Source organism: Crocodylus porosus, unplaced genomic scaffold (genome assembly GCF_001723895.1).
Source record: "Crocodylus porosus isolate Cpor-Errol unplaced genomic scaffold, CroPor_comp1, whole genome shotgun sequence".
Lineage (NCBI taxonomy): Eukaryota > Metazoa > Chordata > Crocodylia > Crocodylidae > Crocodylus > Crocodylus porosus.
The window spans coordinates 212,908,414-212,929,187 of NW_017728886.1; the positions used below are offsets into that span (position 1 = coordinate 212,908,414).

General features: G+C 39.9%; 1 protein-coding gene across 4 annotated transcripts in view; it reads right to left on the bottom strand.

The window, feature by feature from the left end:
• The window catches only part of NCOA2 (nuclear receptor coactivator 2), a 267,032-nt gene that overhangs the window by 175,011 nt on the left and 71,247 nt on the right, over positions 1-20,774 (bottom strand). Inside the window, exon 1 of one of the 4 annotated variants that reach the window (XM_019549035.1) lies at positions 9,151-9,360. The exons of the other annotated variants lie outside the window; for them this stretch is intronic. The gene's annotated coding sequence lies outside the window, so the exon portion shown is untranslated. Of the gene's footprint in view, positions 1-9,150; positions 9,361-20,774 lie in introns of those variants that run through there. 4 annotated transcript variants of the gene reach the window in all.

Here is a 20,774-nt window from a genome sequence, read left to right on the forward strand (position 1 = left end):
GCTCTTCCATTTCCACCTGAACTATTTCTATCTTTCAAAACTTCTCAGTTTTAAACTAAACAAACAACCTGACACAAAGATCCTTTTAACTATATCTTTACTACAGAATCTGCAACTTGCATATGTAGATAGAGACAACTGTCCTAATGGAATTTGTTTTTGATGACCTGCATAATTTCCTTCCGTCTTTACCACTCATATGGAATGCAGCCATCCTAGGATAACAACCCTTTTTGGCCTATACTACTGTGTGCTCCAGCCACTTACATTAAGCAATATATGCAACTATAATACTATATCACGTATGTGTACATTTTTTATAACCCATATGTTCGTAAATTCATAAGTTTATATAATTTATAAGCACATACAAATACAACTAGCCGAGAAGGTGGACCCGAGTGCTCTTGTGCCTTAATTCTTGAACATAAAGTTTCCAGATTCCCAGAAAAAGGCAGCATAAAAACAAGATGCACAGGCTTCCTTCTAAAAACAATTAAAATTCCAATTTTAATTTAAACTTCAGAGGGGTATAATACATTGCATATATAAACGTCTATGTGAATTATACCTTTGGTGCAGCATAGAAGCTTATGAATATTGAAGGTACTTTTCCAAAATCAGTTTTATTAAAATGTATGCAAGTACATTTCCATGAATGAGAATTGCATCTCTCAATATATGCAACTGACCACTGTTCTGTTTTGGAACTAGCTACAGACCTATCCTTTATCCCAGTAATTATAACCAATTTTACCATATCATGTATAATTTTGATGTATTCATGATCTTAATCTAGGAAATCATCTATGAAGAAAGAAAGAAGACACTAAATAAATAAATATATGAGTAGCTCTAACTAAAATAATGTACAACTGACTGGAGTTATTTTATAACAAAAAATGTTGTAAGTACTAAGTAGGTGAATTAATATGTAGCCATCTTCCTCAGAGCAGCAGCTTTAAAGTTGCTTTAAAGCAAGCAAAGCACTGAAGTAGAGAAGGTAAGAAGTTCGGCTCCATTTTTAACAGTGGGTTAAAGACAAAAGGTTACAAGCCTTTACTGCAACTGAAAGTTTTTTATCATTTTCACTTGGAATGGAAAACATTTAATATGAAGAACTACTGTTTTTCACAGAACACACTCAATTCACTTTTCATAAATCTTTCTTCTGAATTATATCTGACACCTCTTGGAAGTTTGAAGCTGAAATCTGTTCTCTTTCTGAATGTTTTTCTCTTTCATCATATGGTACACAGTGGTTTGTTATCGTGGGGCTGCTGGCATCATTTTTGTTTTTTAAATTCTTTTTAGAAAAATAGCATAGGGCCCTGACAACTGTTTGAGCTCTTCCTAGCTAATCTCAGTAAAGAACCATAAAAATGGTTTAACTAGCGGACTAAGACTTCTGCCAGCATATAGGATCCCTGGCTGGCACACAGCAGAGTGGGTCTGTTGCCCAGGAGTTTCATAGACTGACATATTTAAAAAAGCAGCCACCTGGTAATTCACCCCATTGGGTCCACATTGTGCCTAGCAGTTTTATTGGAAAAAAATCAGAAAAGGGGACCTGCTCCCCGCCTCTACAGTAAAGGCTACACCCCTTAGAGAGAGAAAATACCTTTCAAGGAATCTTTCAGAAGACAGATGGCCTACTGTATGCGCTACTAACTAGACAACTACTGCTGCTTCAGCAGCAGAGTAGAGCTTCCCTGTAAAACTTTCTCCTCTTGGATAGCATCACACTTGGCTCTTCTGGGCAAGCAGCACAGACCAAGCACATTGCAGTAACCTTAGGTATTTGCTGTGCAAGTGCCTGGATGTTAGTAGAGCCAAAAAAAGGGAATGCAGGCTCCACTGGCTAAAGAGGCAGAGCTTCTGTCAAGGACACAAAGCAGCATAAGATGGCTTTGACACAATATGGAAGGATGCAGGCACAACAGAAGCATTCTTTTCTCTTGTCTGCTTTTTTGCCATGTTAAATGCCTATGCAGTGGGATAAGAAAGATGAGAAAACTTCTTCAGAAAAGGACGGTCCAAAAAAGGCTGAGCAATCAGGCTTCAAAAAATTAATGATAAAAGATTCTGAATAAAGCCAATTTGTAATGGAATGTTAGAAGTGAGGTCCCTAAAGAGAGAAACTGTCTACCAGCTCTGTAGCAGGTTTTGCTGCCCCATGCAGTTTATGGTGGCAAGAAGCCAACTGGCAAGCTCTTCTATGAGTTTGGAATCAAGCCAGTCATACTCACAGGTCTTATTTCTATTGCCAAGATGAAGGGGAGACTGAAGATCCTGTTGTTTGGCTCCGTGGACCTGGTAGTGACCAAGAGTATTTGTTTTTTAAAATGTTCTTAAATGAGTCAGCTTCTCTTGCCATGAAGTGACAGAATTATAAAAACAATACATTTAACTAAGCTAAACTGAATGAGCCACAGATTGTTAATTACATGGCTATTTGCACTTTGACTGGAACAGAAAGTATGCTGGTTATGACTAAATTGGGCTTTACTCTTACTACTGCATTGAAGCCGTATTTATGATAGCTGAAACGATGCAATTTATATAAATATATGCATTTCCTGTTGAACCAAGTCCCATGCTACTGTTTAACTCACCATTCCCAATGCCAGGTGTATGTAAAGCATGCTACATTTTAGAGACCACATATTTTTTCAAAATATTTTATTTTTAATATTGATTTCATATGTCTGTGTCCACTGGAAACTTGTTTTTAAATTTCTATACTACTAGGACTCTAACACATTCCTTCAGGTGTCAGAAACCACGTATGTTTCACAAACATCCAGTTTCAAAAACATATCGGTCCAACAGGGCATAAAGAATCTCTGGTGACATGGTCAATTAAAAACTACAGGGCAGGTACTTAAATTACATACCACAGTGGCAAACAATTATATTCTGAACTCCAGCACTGACACTGGTGTCCTTTTCTGTTCAATATACAATATTAAATCACAGGCAATTTGTAACAGTAGTTTTGTCACTTTAAACACTATATCACTAATTCTTATTGTAGCAATTTGCCAAGTAAGTATATGTTCAGATCTATAGGCAATCCTTACTCTTCAGGCTGAACAGCTTGCACACTTACCTCACAGGGGTTAATGAATAAAAACCTATTTTATTGCAAGACAATTTTTAAAATACTGTTTATCACAAAATGCAATGTGCACACCAGTAGTAAATTTCCTTCTGCAATTTTTCTTACTTCCCTTGATTATACTAATTGGGCTCTCACCAAACCCAATTTCTTCAACAAACGCAATCACACAAATCAATGCTCTGCCCTTCTGATGACAGTTATTTTCCTAACAGACTGTAACAAAAAGGCACACACCAACTTACTGCATCACTCAATTAGGAGTAAATGGATTGTGATAAGAAAACTTGTTCTTTATAGTACATCCAGTAATTTCTCATGATAAAATATGACAGTATCCCTTACAAAACAAAGACTGTTTATTTTTTATTTATTCCTTTAGATGCCATTTAAAAAAACCAAAAAATTGATGAGGGTTTTTCTATAAATCTGAAATGCATAAAAGCAAGATCACAAAATCCTTTATATAAAAAGATATGTCTCCACCTCAATCCCATTTAACCATTTCCCTTACTAGACCACAACCTCCCATATGTAACCATCAGATTCTTCAACCACTTTCCTACCCTCATACCCATCAAAATACATTGGCTCTGCAGTATCCTTAGAAGATGAACACATGTGGATTCTGAATCCCAAAAGAGGATGCTCTCCTACCAGCCCTCTGTCTCAGGCACCTCTTACAACTACGGCTGGTGCAAGAAAGGGATCTCTGATCTGAGACTCCAAATTCTACTATCATTGAGCTATCACAGCTTCTTAATGAATCTTTCCAAAAACAGGAGATTCAGAGCAGGGGTTTGTGCACTTCCCAAATGGAAGCACATGCCACAATGTGACTTCCCCACACTAATTCAGGGAGCCACTGACCACTTCCAGCAAAAATGCACTCAATATTTATCCACTGTTCTTAATGAACCTGGAAGAGTTCAGTTAGGCTAAGTATAGACAGTCAAAAAACCCAAGGCTGAATCAAACTAATCTTTGCAGGTCAGTCTAAGCTGAGTAGATTGTTCATTTTTTTTATTCCAGAAACGCCGCCACATACCTGTAGTGGTACAAGCCAAAAGCCAGGGGGAGGGAGAGGGGGAGCAGGCAGGGCAGGGTGGCACTAGGGCATGCCCCCCTGTTCAGCTGGAGCAGACAGCTTGGGCCAAGGCTAACCCACCCTCCCTGCAAGGTGAGGTTTGTGGGGCAGGTGTAAAGCATCCTGGGATACTGGTGGATGGTGAGTTAACTTGAATCTGAAGGGGATCTGGGAAGGAAAAAAGTTCAGTAAACAAATCTAACTTAAATCAGTTAAGTCTGATACTATATTCATTGAAGTTTATCTTAAACTGGCTTCAGCCATTCTGAAAGTGATTTATCTGCACTGAATGTCTGTTGTGTTACAGATCTGAATTGGTTTCCAATTACTTATACCAGTTTGTATGTAATTTCTGTGCCTAGCCTTACAGGGACAGAACTCCCAAAACTTTTAATCTTCTGGGAGCTTGCTCTTTCTGCATGAAAACAAACAATTAAATTCAGTTCTTTCTGACTTTAGCCAAAGAAGAAACATGAATATTATTAGTAAGAAAAAAAATTGTGTCGAGTGGGAGCAACACAGATTAGCTAGACTATCCATCATCCAGGATAAATTTTGCTGTTGAAGATTACACAAATGTTATGATGAAGGCAAAAGTGCCTTTCTTCAACTCCAGCATAACTACAGCTTAAGAATTCAATTATTCTTTAAGTCACAGTCAGACTTGGCATAAAACTTCAGGCACACGAATTTCCCTTGAAGCCCACTTCAGTGACCTAAGAAAGACAAAGCTAAGCAAATGGGAGCTCAGGCAATCATATAAATAGTGAAGGACAGTCTCCACTCCTGTCCATACTTCTATGCCCCATCACAATTCCCTCTTATTTCTTATCTTCCCCATTTCCATCACCCCCTTAACCTCTCATGTTATCAATATCCCCCTCACACACATTACTGTATTGTGAAGGAGGAAATAAGCAAAACCAGTACACAATTAACACAGAGTTATATTTCCTCTCAACATGATCATTACAAATCAAGAAAAGCATTTATATAGCTCAATTTCACATCCCAAACTACTTTTGTGCCAGGATACTCCAATACATTCCCTTAAAGAACAATATAGATAAACACCATGTATCGAATCACAGAATCATAGAAAATCAGGTTTGGAAGGGACCCTCAGGAGGTCATCTACTCCAACCAGCTCCTCAAAGCAGAACCATCCGCAACTAGATCATCCCAGCCAAGGTTTTAGCTAGCTAGCTTTTAAAAACTTCCACGGATAGAGATTCCACAACCTCTCTAGATAACCAGTTCCAGTACTTTACTACCCTCCTAGTAAGAAAGTTTTTTCCTAATATCTAACCTAAACTTCCCTAGCTTCAACATGAAACCATTGCTCCTTGTTTTGTCATCTGCCACCATTGAGAACAAGCCTCTATCCTCTTTGTAATTACCCTTTTGGTAGTTGAAGGCTACTATTAAATCCCCACTCGGTCTTCTCTTCTGTAGACTAAATAAGCCCAGTTCCCTCAGCCTCTTCTCAGGAGCCTTGGGTCTCATCCCCAAACCATTTTTATTGTGTCCCACTAAACTCTCTCCAATTTGTCCACACATCCTTTTTGTAGTGGGGGAGAGAAAGGAAGAGGGAGGCAAAACTGGATGCAGTACTCCAGAAGTGGCCTCTCCAGTGCCAAAGAGGGAAATAATCACTTTCCTTGCTCTGCTGGCAACACTTCTACCAATGCAGCCCAGTATGCCATTAGCCTTCTTGTCAATAAGGGCACACTGCTGGCTCATATTTAGCTTATTGTTCACTGTAACCCCCAGGTCCTTTTCTGAAGAGATGCCGTCTACCAGGCAGTCCCCAGCCTGTACCAGTGCATGGGATTGTTCCATCCTAAGTGCATGACATGGTATTTATCCGTGTTGAACCTCATGAGACTTCTTTTGGTCCAATTCTCCAATTTGTCTAGGTCTCTCTGAATCCTAACCCTACCCTCCAGCATATCTACAGTCTACTGTATCTGCTACTTCCCCCCACCTTGTATCATCTGAAAACTTGCTGAGAGTGCACTCTATGCCATCTTCGAAGCCATTGATGAAGATATTGAACAAGACCGGCCCCAGGACTGACCCTTGGGGCACTCCACTTGATAATGGCTGCCAACCAGACATCAAGTCATTGACTACTACCCTCTGAGCCAAATGATTCAGCCAGTTTTCTATCCACCTTACAGTCCCCGTTCAACCAACCCATATTTCCTTAGCTTGCCTGTGAGAAAAGACTGCTCCAAGCCAAGCAGGTGTTGAACCTACAATCCTCTGATCTGTAGTCAGATGTGCTATCCATTGTACCACCAAAACGTACACAGCCAGCTTCCCACCGGCACAACAAAACACATGGGACTGTAAGAGCACATTTAAGCCTATGTAAGCATAATATACCTATCACTATAATTCATGATCTACCTACAGTCAGAGTTAAGGTTGTTTATTCATCTGAACAATTCTGAGGAATGAGATATATGCATTACATGGCAATATGTAGTAACTGAAAAGGTTCCGAGTTGAAGAATTTAAGAGTATATTTAAGTACTGTATTGTGTAGATGCTAACTCAGGTTGAATTACATTCAGTCTAAATATTAGGAATGCATTAATTTATGATTTTCTTGCCTTGTTATGTACTTATGCTGACAGGAAAGATGCTTGAACAACTTTCTTTTTAAATTACCCTAGAAATAATTAAACACAAATATTTTATGAACTCCTAAGCAACAAAAGATGCTACTTTCCTAATTTAGAAGGAAAAACAGATAAAGAAATAGAAATACAGAAACCAGGACAGATTAACAGAACAACCTCAAAATGCAATTTTTTCCTTAAATAATTCAGAAACCATTAGTATGACCTTGACAAAACAGCAGGGATTCACTGACTTTATAACAAAGGTATTAGTGATAAATGTTGCATAAAAAGAACAACCTAGCTAACAATAAAATCTAGAAAAATCTTGAAATAGCAGGAATATTAACTATGGTACTTCTCTGCTAGTGAAAAATAAACTCCAAAAGCACCTTGTTTAAATTAAAAAAAAAAAAAAAAAAAAAGACTACAAAACAAAAGAATATGAGCACTGAACTCCTGACTCTACTGAATTCATAAAACACCATCTACATTCAGTACTAATAACAGACTCATGAAACTGAACCAATTTGTCCAACAGATGTTGAGTTAACCCAAAGGAATTTTACTTTTCTATTGTAGAAATAAAAGCTTTGAATAATTATGGTATTGCTAACAGTTTTCAAAATATATTAGACTAAAATTAGCTTCCATTTCCATTATTCCTCCTCCCTACCTTAAAATTCACATAACAGAAACCATTTTCCCTGCTGCATTAAAACTGCCATTGAAATAGAAGAGTAGGAACACTGATGAAACAATTTTTTTTGTTTTATGGAACATACAAAAACTGCATAATTTTTATTTTTCTTGGCATTCTTCTCTCCACTTTAGCCCATAATCCCTCCCCCCCTTCAGACACACAACACCTTTGCTGTTCTATTCCCTTGGTTTTCTTGAGTAGAGTCTGTAAATTGTGTGACAGTTTTGTAATATGTAGCATTGCATCAATCTAATTGCAACATAATTCTCTATGCTTTAGGTAAAGCAAGTAAGTTCATTTTTAGCCACTGCTCATGAAATTCAGATACTTTTCTGAAAACTGAAACGTGGCAATTTAAAAAAAACAAAACAAAAAAAAATAAACTCCAGGGCAGTAATCAAACAAAAATAACTCTGGTTTTCTTAGAAAGCAACAAGGAGAAATACTGCTCTATGGCTTAAAGCACTACTGCATCCCATCTTAAAACCAACATATTAGCTCCCCTAGGAGTTGGCTGCCAGTGGAATGTGCTTTCTTCTTCTGTCTATTTACCATCACATTTAGCCATTATTAATGCCTCAGTTTTCTCCATCCCTGTCTTCTGCTGCTTCCAGTGACAGGCCCCAAAGACAGAAAACCCCGATTTACTCATGAAATCAGAATCAATGCCTCGATAACTTTAACATAAAACCCCCAGTTAAAATAATATTCAGCTTGATTTTAAAAAGACCAGAATAATCACCATTTCCTAACATACGAGCAGTTCTATCATATCTGTTGCTGACCATGGACATCAGGCTGGGGAAATATCAGTACTGACCATAAAGAATTACGGCTGAAGTTTTGCTCTTAATTTATCCCAGTATTTGGGCATTACTGACATAGGACACTTGTGTCCATGTGTCAATAGCCTGCAGTTCGAAGTAGGCATTTCAGTATCAAGGATGAATTCCTTGGTCTTCTAATCTTAAAATAAACATTACCAAAGTTGACAACGCCACAAGTATAACTCTATCACATGCCAATACAGTTCAATGCTACAAAAAAAGCCCCTTTATTCAGGTTGCAAAGCCAAGCACACAAAAGTTAAAAATATCAAAATTAAGGTTGCCTATAATACCTTAATTCCATCCCATGTATTTATGTGTATGATAGACTTTAATTAAATGATCACAGCAATTAACAACAAGCACATTTTCTCTTAAAGTGATTGTAGGGCTCCAAGCCTTACTTGCTGCAGACTTTAAATCCTGCTCTAGAGACAGTATTCATGTCTTCATGGGTATCTCTGTGGTACTTACTCATATCCAAACACTCCAAAAAAAAAAAAATTCATGTATTTATCCTTGCATTGCCACTGTGACCTGAGGGCATGGCATCATCCCCAAATGGAGATCTTAACCATACAAAAGATGTATAGTTAGAAATATCTACCACTTTCAAATAACCTGATTTTTCACAATACCTAGCATTACACAGCACTTTATACAGTCAAAGCACAATTCTCACTGACTTCAGCACTTCCACAAATCAGTCTACTGGTATGAAGTTGGGGGGTAGGGGGTGGAGAAAGACACAATTAGTGGCAAATTTAGTTTAAGTGACTTATCGAGCATCATACAGGAAGTCTGTGGCACAGTCAGGAGCAAAATCCAATTCTCCAGGACAGAACACAACTTTGTTACCCATCAGACCATCCTCTTTCATCCTGCAGTCCCCTGCCCCATTCTTTACAAAGCTTCCAACTTCCACAACAAATGAGGCAGGGGTAGTACAGACAAAAGACTCCTGCACTACATAAATCTGATTCATCCCCAAAGCAGGTTCATCCTGTACACAAAATGAGTACTGAGTCCTGTGAAAAAAACAGTATGTGATCATGTGATTAAAGACTATATCACAATGCAATCATAACGCATACAGACTGCACTAACCACCTTAATTTTGGCATTTCCTAACTGCATAGAGCTTGACACAGCAACCTGAAAGTTTTTAATAAAGAGCTTTATCAATCATCATCTCACCACCATTACCGTTATTTTTAAAAAAAGCAAACTGAAAATATAAAAATTCTATCAAGTGCCATCATGTTTGGAGGAAGTCTTGAACACAGGCCTCCAGAGCTGTGAAACAGTACTTTAACTGCTCTGGCACCTCACCAACACTACTCCACCCAAAAAGATGGAAGAAACATACTATTTACTGCCATCACATTATTCTGCTTGTACATTAATCCCATTCTCTATCTTACGTCTGTCTTGTCTATTTGATTGCTACGCTCGTCATCTACAGGCAACGACCTGGTAAAGGGGCCTCCAGGTTCTTGACCACCTGGGTGATAGCGATCATCGCTTGCTGGAATTTACCATCCAGTGCAGGGTGTCAAGGGCCTGCAGCAAGGCGGTAGCCCTAGACTTCAAGAGGGCCAACTTCAATGAGTTGAAATTAGTGGGAGAGGCACTGGGGTTTTCGAGAGCAGGGGAACTCAGTGCCCAAGATGAGTGGTCATTCCTTAAGGAGACGATACTCAGGGCCCAAGAGGTGACCATCCCAATAAGAAGCGAGGGGGGCAAGAGTGCCTGAAAGCCCCCTGGCTCACCAAGGGTGTCTGGGAATGCCTGATTGCCAAAAAGGTAGTGTACAACCAATGGAAGGGGGGTGCCATCTCCAAAGAGGAGTATACCTCCTCTGCTCAGGCCTGTAGAGGGGGCTGTCAGGAAAGCTAAGGCAGACAGAGCTAGGACTAGCGTCCAAGATCAAAGATAATAAAAAGTTCTTTTTCAAATATATGGGGAGGATGAAGGCAGCACCGGGAAATGTGGGGCCTCTGCAAGATTCTCTGGGCAATCTGGTGGTTGCACCAGAGGAGAAAGCAGACCTCTTTAACCAATTCTTCACCTCTGCTTTCTTGTGCAGGGACCGGGACTTCCCCACCGTGATGCAAAACAGACTCAAGGGGAACGTCTCCAGACCTCAGGTTGGGGAGGACTGGGTTAGAGAGCTTCTGGAGGGGCTGGACATGTTCAAATCAGCGGGTCCAAATGCTCTCCACCCCAGGGTGTTGAGGGAGCTAGCAGGAGTTATTGCAGGGCCCTTGGCACAGCTTTATGAGCGCTCGTGGTGCTCAGGCCAGGTGCCAGATGATTGGAAGGTCCCCATCTTTAAAAAAGGGAGGGGGGAGGACCCGGGCATCAGTCTTACCTCAATCCTAGGGAAACTCTTTTATGATCAGGTCACAAAAGCATTGGATGCAGGGGTCACCGTGAACGTAGTCTTTCTGGACTTCAGCAAGGCCTTTGACACCGTCTCCCACCCCATCCTCATTAAAAAACTATGTGACTGCAGCATTGATGCCTACACAGTCAGATGGATTGCAGACTGGCTGAAAGGTCATACTCAGAGGGTGGTGGTGGACAGGTCATATTCAACCTGGGGAGAAGTGGGAAGTGGAGTCCCCCAGGGCTTGGTCCTTAGGCCCATGCTGTTCAATCTCTTTATCAGCAATTTGGATGACAGGGTGAAAAGCAACCTGTTTAAATTTGCTGATGATACCAAAATTTGGGGTGAGGTGAGCACGCTAGTAGGGAGGCAAAGACTGAAGCAAGACCTGGATAGGTTACAGCTAACAAAAACAGGATGTGCTTCAATACTGACAAGTACAAGGTGCTACACTTGGGCAGTAGTAACCAGCAGCATACTTATAAGATGGGAAACTCCCTTCTTGAGAGCATGGAGGCAGAAAGGGATCTTGGAGTCATTACTGACTCCAAGATGAACATGGGCCGACAATGTGAGGTCACAGTTGGCAGGGCTAACTGGACCTTGCCGTGCATCCACAGGTGCATCTCAAGTAGAGCCAAGGAGGTGATCCTCCCCCTCTACATGACACTGGTCAGGCCACAGCTGGAGTACTGTGTCCACTTCAGGAGGGATGTGGACAATATTGAGAGGGTCCAGAGGAAGGCCACCTGCATGATCCGGGGATAACAGGGCAAACCCTACAATGAGAGACTGCAGGACCTGAACATGTTCAGCCTCCACAAGAGAAGGCTGAGGGGGGACCTGGTGACAGTCTATAAGCTCACTAGGGGGGACCAGAAGGGTTTGGGAGAGATCTTGTTTCCCCTAGCGCCCCCTGGCATAACAAGGAATAACAGCCACAAGTTGTTGGAGAGTAGGTTTAGATTAGACATCTGTAAGAACTACTTCACAGTCAAGTGGCTAGGATCTGGAACCAACTTCCAAGGGAAGTGGTGCTGGCTCCTACCCTGGGGGTCTTTAAGAAGAGGCTTGATGCCTACCTGGCTGGAGCGATTTGAGCCCAGTTTTTCTCCTGCCCAGGGAGGGGGTCGGACTTGAAGATCTACAAGGTCCCTTCCGACCCTACTTCTGTGATTCTATGATTTCTAGAGTGCTTATGAAAATGGCATGGGCAGATCTAGGATTGTGAAAAGAGGGGTGCAGATGGTGTGGTGCATAACTGTGTATAATATAACACATCTTTTTCTCCAGGTAAAAAGAAACTAGAAGCTTTACTAAAATGTTAGGAGCCCATGGCTATTATTATTCAGTTTAAGATGGAAGCAAAACCATACAGGAACCCTCACTATTCGCAAACTCTGGATTCGCAGATTCAAATATTCACGGGGAAGGAGAAAACCGGGAAGCGGGTGGAGCAAGTACAGGGGACATGGAGGGAGGCAGTGGCAACTTCTCCCCTGGTGGCAGCCACGGCAGTGCTCGGGGGGAAGGGGTTGGTCCCCAGGTGCTGTGTGGGACCCCAAGGATAGGGAGGGTGGTGGCAGTGGCATCTTCTTTGCTGCTGCCGCCAGAGGCAGCCATGGTGGTGCTCGGGGGAAAGGGGTCTGTCCCCAGGCACTGTGAAGGAGCCCTGTGAAAAATGGGATGGGACCAGGGGGCAGCTGTGGGGTCTGACAGGGAGCCCCGTTGGTATTCACAGATTTTGCTATTTGCAGGGATCTCCGGAACGTTTCCCCCCGCGAATGGCAAGGGTCTCCTGTATATGACTTCATTGGAATGTGTATTAATCTGCTATAGCATTAATATGCTATAACATACGCTATATATTAACACAACAAACTAAGTAGAAATAATCAAAAGATACTGCTTCTTTCCCCAGTCATTAGAATTAAATCTACATCTCTTTCAGATTCATAAAACAAAATCTTCTTAAGCATCTTAACAGTGCAGTCAAGGCTTCACTGAAAGTTATTTCCACATCTGAGTTAATGTTTTTAGCTACAGTTAAAACTAACCTGCAGGGCTCTCAAATAGGAGCTACATTACCAGGAGCCACTAACAGACAGCATAACTGCAGAAGAATCAAAGACCATTAAATAAGAGAGGGCTGTTAACACCAAACACCATTCTATGGCATGAAGAGTTTAGAAGGAACCAGACTGAGTCATGAAGTCAGGTGACTCCCTCACTGCTCCCTGAATAGAAATGCTGCTGCCACTTCCAGGCAGTGAATTAGTAATCAAAGGGGGGGGGGGGGGGGGAAGAGAGGGGAAGTGCAATTTCACCACTGCACTTGCCCCCATCCTCCACACCCAATCCATCCTGGACAATGGGGCCCCATACTTGGCTAATCTGTAAGTCTAGATACTACACATAAACCTTTTTAAGATCAGAAGCTGATTTAAACTTGTAACTGAACAGATGTGCAGTGCCCAAAACCTAACTAAACTAATGCCTCCCATCTTCCACCCCCCACACCAGGCAGACCCACCAACCCCACCAATCCTTTCCACCTCTCCCCCTACACCAAGGTATTTAAAATGGTTTTCCTGTATGGCAAATGGCTGCATGCACTGCCCCTGGCCTATGTTTAGGCAACTTTAAGACTTTGCGTAGGTACCCTAGGATCATAGACATGGGTTCCAAGTTTCATCCCCTGGCCCCACCTGAAATAGCCATTACAGCATGCTGAGCCCCGAGCACTACACTGGAGCATGTTTAATTGCTCTTTGGGGCAGTGCACATGCTAAGCAATGTTGGTACCTTTAGAGACCGTAACAATTAAGCTCTAACAAGCCTCTACCATAAGACCAGAAGAGTAAAACGTAAGAAAATCATCCTACATTCACGAATGCATGTTACTAAGTAACACAAAAGCTAACTGGAGTCATCTTTCGGTCAGCCAACTTTGACAATACTGAATCAAATAATATACATTATATTTATTTGCAAGGCTCAGTTTAAATTAAAGAATCTAAAAATTGCAAATAGATGACTGGATAAAACCAAGAAGATTTTTTTTTGTTTTAATTTCTAAAAATTACTGAAAACTAAGAAATCATTTTATTATACGCAAAATTTCCAACCAGAATTTGCTTTTCAACAGTCTTAATGTTAAAGCTATTTTTTAAAAGCCCTGAATCATTTTCTGATCATTAGTAACATTTACAGTTAAAGTGAAGAATATGATAATTGGGTCACATTAAACTCTATTACACCAGCATGAAACCAGGGAAATTAATTATACCTGTATAAAATAGCAGAATTTGATACATTAGTTCATGTGACAAGTTACAGTATGCTTGCTTTTAGAGGTCAATATAGAATTCATTTTTCTATATGGAGCATCACTCAACTGGTTAGAAAAGCCACACGCTTCTTAACTATAAAACTTAAGCCATTGCGACAGAATGGACATTGGATTAGACCGGCCATTCTGGCTACTATTACATTCCTTAAAAATAATTCTGGGACCTTATCGTCAAGAACAGAAGCTGCTCTGATGCGCTGGAGTTCCAGCGCGATTGACTTGATTAATCTAGTCTGTTGAAGTGTGGCAGTTGCCATATTCCAAAAGCCACCTGCATCTCATATATCAGTGTCCCCATGCTCAAAAATGGCAGCAGGGGCACGTTGAATGAGCTTATACAAGAGATGCAGCAGTGCTTTAATTAAAGCACCACTCCCCCGCACTGGGGAGCACATGGAAAAGTGCCCTCCGAGACCTGCAAGCCTCCAAAATGATATAGACTCTCTGACCCAAACCAACCCAGCTCCTTTTTTCAATTAAAATAATTATTCACAGGCTATGAACACGGTAAGTCAACCTGTAGCACATACAAGCAGCAAAAAAACAGAAGAAACTGAATAATGAAAATGTATAAAATGACAGTCCTTAGGAGAGTGGTTCTAGGCTAAGCCAGCACCTGATTATGTTGAGCTTGTAAATATACAGGATAACTGCTGAATGTTTTTTAAAAAGTGTTGTCTGCCTATAGTACAATGAAATCAGCCAATCACCAAGAACAAACAAACAAAAAAACTAAATCATCATTAGGACCAAAAACTGAAAAAAAAAAAAAAAAACACACTTTTACAAGGATTTAAGCCAACTAGCAGAAGTTTATTAAGCAGTTTAGCTAATAACAAACTTATATGCAAGGTCACTGATGCATTAAAATGACATATATTTTATCTGTTTCTGTTTTTAAACGGCTCTCAATATTACTAGACAAAGATATAAACTACTTCAGTGATTTCCTAGAAGCTTCCATCAGCCTGTGCAGTGTTAGTTATTATTACATACTTCTTCAGTACAATCTCTGAGTACCTATTAGATATAATTTGGGGTTATAATTTGATGTGGATTCGTTTTCTGCATCACAAAACTAATACTATTATTACACCTGTTTAGAACATCTGCATCTTAAAATGTCACAAAATACATAATTTCCCATAATACTAACATTTTCAGTGGCCCAAAACCAAAAACAACAAAAACCCAAGATGACATTTTCCATTTGAATTTAAAAGGTATCCCAAGGAAATATATAAAAACAAGTACTTTATTACACTAAGGAAATGTATTTGCATTGTTCCAAAGACAAAGACATTGTGCATTTATCAATGAAATAATATTCTAATTTAACATTTTACTCCAATCCAAACAAAACAGCACAATAAACACAGAAATATGGACAGCAATTTAGTAAACTATCCTTTCCATAACTGCTGTGAAGCATTCAAAATGTTTGGACTCAATGTCAACTTCATGAAAACCAAGATACATTACCAACCCACCCCAAACCAAACAACTGCTTCTCCACATATTACAATTAGAAAGCAATCCTTGGAGAACGTTGAACATTTCCAGGCTTAGGTAGCCACCTTTCCTGAAAAATAAACATACGTGATGATATTGAGCACCGAATAAAATCTGCCAGTGCTCTGGACATCTACAAATTCTTGTCATTAATGATCATGACATCAAGACCCAAACCAAACTTCTTATCTACCTGGTTGTTTTCATCTCTTCCCTGCTGTATAGGTGTGAAACTTAGAAAATGTATTGAAAACACCTGAAAGCTGTGAAATATTACCATCAGGGATGTCTTCAGAAAATTCTATTATTATAAAAGCCTTAGTCTGTGTGTCTGTCTGTCTGTCAGAAGAACAAATGCCAGCGTTTTGGCTCAAGTAAACACTACCAGCAGTGAAGTCAAGTTTGTATGGCACCAGCTCCATTGGACAGGACATGCCTTAAGGATGCCTAACAACCAACTCCTAAAACAGGCCTTATACTCTCAATTCACCAATGGTCACTACTCTAGAGGTAGACAAAAGAAGAGATTCAAGGACACCTTGAAGGTTGATCTAGAGCAGTGATCTCCAGCCTTTAAGTAGGAGATCACCTTTGGCATTTAAAAGCAACCCAAGATCTACTTTGTGCCACTGCCACCTCCCTCCCCTCCCCACTCTTCATGGGGAGGGAAGAGAAGAACAGATCAAGGCAGAGGGAGAAAAAGTTATTTGGAGGCACACCTGCCCAGCAGGTAAGGCCCACCCAGCCAGAGCTCCACTCAACTTACCTCTGCTTCTCCAGTCTGCATCTGGCCCATGCTACACTAGCCCAATAATCAGTGCACTCAGTCAGAACATAGGCAACCCAGATTTGATTCCCTATGGTCTTTAAGAGATTCGAGCCCACATAGCCTACTTCTCAGGAGACAGTGTCCTAGCCATGATCCCATACAGTAGTCTGGGGTAGAGAGATGACCAATTTCTTCTATTGATAATGTTCTACTTGTACCAATAAACTTTCAATTATTTATGCAAAGGGATGGAACAATGGTCTCCCAACACTGTATGGTATCCTTCTGTGAAGCCAGTTTCTTTCTTCTTGTCTGGCCCAATCTATCCCATACTAAACAGGGCAGCTCCGAAAGGAAGGGACTAAAGGAGATGCATGGTACCTGCAAGTGTTAGGCTGGAGAAAACTACCCTACAGGTTTCATGGCCAAAGAGCTCATCTAGGAGATAGGACAACTGGGTTCCAGCCCCTAATGCAGTGAATTTGAATTATTTATGCAAATTAGAACAACATCAACAGGGAAGACTGGGAGTACATCATCCCAGAATACCCTTTTGCTTCAGAGAAAAATATTCTGGCTCAATGTGAGCAGATTTTTTCTGATCTTGTTTGGCTGCTAAATCAAAATTATCAGTTATTCACATAGTTCTGCATGAATAACTATGTATCTAAGTGTTTCCCTAACCAGGTCTTAATGGATAAGTATAAATTTTTAATTACAAACCCTGACAGTGATTCCCGATGTAACCTTGTCTAAAAACCATTATTTCATCACCTGAGGACTTCCCCATGCACAAAACATTTAATAGTCCTCTGAATATTCAAAATAGAAGACATAATACAAAAACAAGTACTTGTATTAATTAATCCTTTGAACTCCAGAGTCAAAATGAGACTGAACATTTAACGCAAGCTTTAAAAATAAAAAAGGTGTCACGTGCCATATTTATAGTATAAAACTTTATAATTTATTCCGACAAAATAATAAAATCTAGTGGAGTAGAATGTCAGTACTTGGGTCTTTTAACAATTAGAGCAGCTCCAGTTTCACTAGTAAATAATGTTTCTAGAATGTTTCCAAAATCCCCAACCAAAAAGAGAATGGGGAATAAATTTGTTCCTGCAAAGCACAACTGGTGTAAATTACATTCCTCTGTAGAGTATTATAAACTATTTTAATTGCTGTAAGTACTCTAAGTACATGAATTTCATATTTACAGCTCAGAGCAACTCCCATCCACAACTCTCATTATGTTAAATGAAAGCTCACTATGTTAAATGAAAGTGGTAAGTAAAACTTGACTACATGTAAAGCTTAAACTAGAGAATAAATTAAAACAATGGTTTTCAATGGGGTTACTGCAAGACCCTTCCGGAGGTGCCCCAGAAAGTGTGCCAGCGTGACCAGGTGGAACTGCCCCATGCCCCTTCTGCAGTGCCACATTGGAAAGTGGTTCCAGGTGATGCACAACTCATCCCATGGCCCTTCCCAATCTAACCCCATACACTCATCCTGGAAAGAGGTACACCAAGCAGGTGTCCTGCACCTCTGTTTCCAGGAAGAATATGCAGGGTCAAACTGGAAAGGGTTGTGGCAAGAGCATATGCTTCAGCTCCCTTTGTGCTGCCTGGCCAGAGAAGTTGGGAACAGAGATACCCAGGACAGGTAAGACCAGCATCCTTTCCCCTACCTATCCACCGGGGACACAGGGGAGTTTTGCCCTGGGCACAAAACTCATTAGTTATGCCTCTGCTCCTGCCCGTTTCAGGTTTAATTAGATAACCCTGACACAGGCAGGAGTATGCAACACCTCAGTTGAGAAGCACAGAGGTAAACTGAGGCAGTATAACAACAGTGCTTCTCAATTTGGGGTGCCACAGAATTCAAAAAAGGATTAGAGAGGTGCCCTGAATCTGAAAAGGCTGAGAACAACTGAATTACAAGATTGTAAGTCATTACTTCTGTGGCCAATGACACTGAATACATCAAGGATGGCAGGCATTCCTCCAGTCTCCCATCCCTGATCTATTTTTCAGTCTCAATAGCACCACTGTCCCTGCTCATCTGAGGGTGCCACACTGAGTTACACTAAGTTCTGCTAGATATGTCACTCTTCACAACTCACATTGCCTGCCACCCTTCACCCCCTCAAGCAGCTTCCATTTTTCCTCATGTCTACAGACTCTGTACACCCTCTGCTTTAATATCCCACCACCTCTGCTACTGTGGTTTCATACATCCCCTTCCACAATAAGTCAGGGTCTCCATATATCATCAACCCCCATACCAGGAGCCTGCCCATCTTCTTTGCACCCCAGCCACAACTAGTATTATTTTACTTTCTGTCAGTGGGATATATCATTCAGAATAGCAAGATTCTGAACTGACCTGGAAGATGGACAGTACTGAAACAGGGGATACTGTTATGGAGGAAGGTGTGAATGGCTGTCAAACAGTTCTTTGATCTACAGACAATTACAGAGCTGGTTAAAGCTGCTGGGTCTGTTAACCAGATGCTTTAGGCTCTGTGTTCTCATTTTTCTTTTCTGATTCACTGACACAGAAAAGTTACCAAGTTTAATACACTTGGCCAATTGGAGATATATATATTTTAAAAGAAACAACCTATTTTTGTTTGCCAAAAACTCAATATGAAAAGGAAAACTAGAAGAGTTTGCAAAACAAAATAACTTAACTTTGAGAGGGACTTTTCCCCTGAAAAAGTGTGTAAGTTATTCAAAGTAACTAGTATTACATTAATTATATGTCTGTTTTCCAAAAGCTTTATCACAGCCACACACAGAAAAGAAAAATATAAGTGTTTTCTAAAACTTCCAAATAATAAGTAAGAATAAATAGCATACAGAATTGTCTTTATGTTTCTACTAATTAGTACAGCTTTCATTTTACAGGGCAAGAAAATGAGAATTTTTTTTTCCTAAAACTGGCAGTGAACAGCCAATTCAGTGAGCTGCGTTTTTGTTTTCTGTGACAGGCAGCGGAAAAGTCTCTTTTTCTTATTAGGTCTACAGAGACCAAAACTGGCCTGGTGTCAAATCAGCTTTGTAAAAATTCAAATGCATTCAGCCTTGTGTAGATAGATAATGAAACAATTCTTTACAACCTGTTATCAATATCAGTTTAAGAAAAGACAAACTTGTGGTGTCTTCTAATGAGCATTAGTGAAATCTTTTATTAAAAAAGAATTTAAAAGTTACAGAACCGAACTGTTCAACAACAGAAAAAAAAGCCATGCTGGTGACTTGCCAGATCATATGAGAAACCCAAGATCTCATTCACATTTCACCAGATTATCAATTTACAAAGACACCAAACTGAGATGAAAAAACAAATGATGGATAACTGATGGATTTACATTTTAATCAAGTTAACTGTTGCAGGCCACACTGTAACTATGACTGCTGGGCAGGACATGTTTCACTGCTGCATTCAGAATGATAGGGTGTGCAGAACCATCATGGGGAGAAACAGGGTGAAGTTGGGGGGGTAGCTTTACCAGCGTATGATTGTGAGAAGAGAAAAATGTAGGGAACGGGGCTCTTAGGAAGGTAAATAAGCTGTCACAATTACATGCTTCATGTGTCTGTGGCTGGATACAGTAGGGCTCTATAGTTTAAGACAAATTGCCATGCTGCTGGACCAAAACTTGCTAATTATGGCACAAGAGGATCATTTTACCAGCGAAGTAATAACATGGCTGGATAACATTAAAACTTCTAGAGAATTTCAAAAGATGACAACTAAGAGCATCTCTGGATATGATTTGATATTCATTTCACATTATAAATATTTTTTAAAATAGTCATCAGATCTTCTTACTTGGTAAGATTATTATATAGGTTTGGCAGAGTCAGAAACATAAAATATTCTTTATTTTGGAAGAACATTTATTACTTCCGAACAAAATATTTACATTAGTTATAATTTGTCCCTCCCAAAGAACAAATACAACAGTTTTCTCTTGGTCCATTAATCCAGCATCTTTAGAGGTTCTAAATTCATTCATATTTTATTCTGTCAAAAATTATTTGTTTTTAAAATGTTGTTCTTTATAGGAAACCAAAAAAATCACAGTTAACAAAATATTCTAGTTATTCTCATTTTCTATAAAAACTAAAATGTGCTAACTGAATCACTTTCATCATTTATCTAGTCTCAAAAATGAAGGAATAATTAGCATTAAACTAAAACACGTTTTCATTTTCTCTATGGTAAATCCAGATCAAAAGTTTTAAATATAATTAAAAATATTAACAATAATCAATTATCTGGCTTCATACATGCAGATGAGGATTCTCCTGGAAATGTCCTATTTTTCTCACATAGCAATATACCTTACCATGTCCTTTAAATCAGAAAA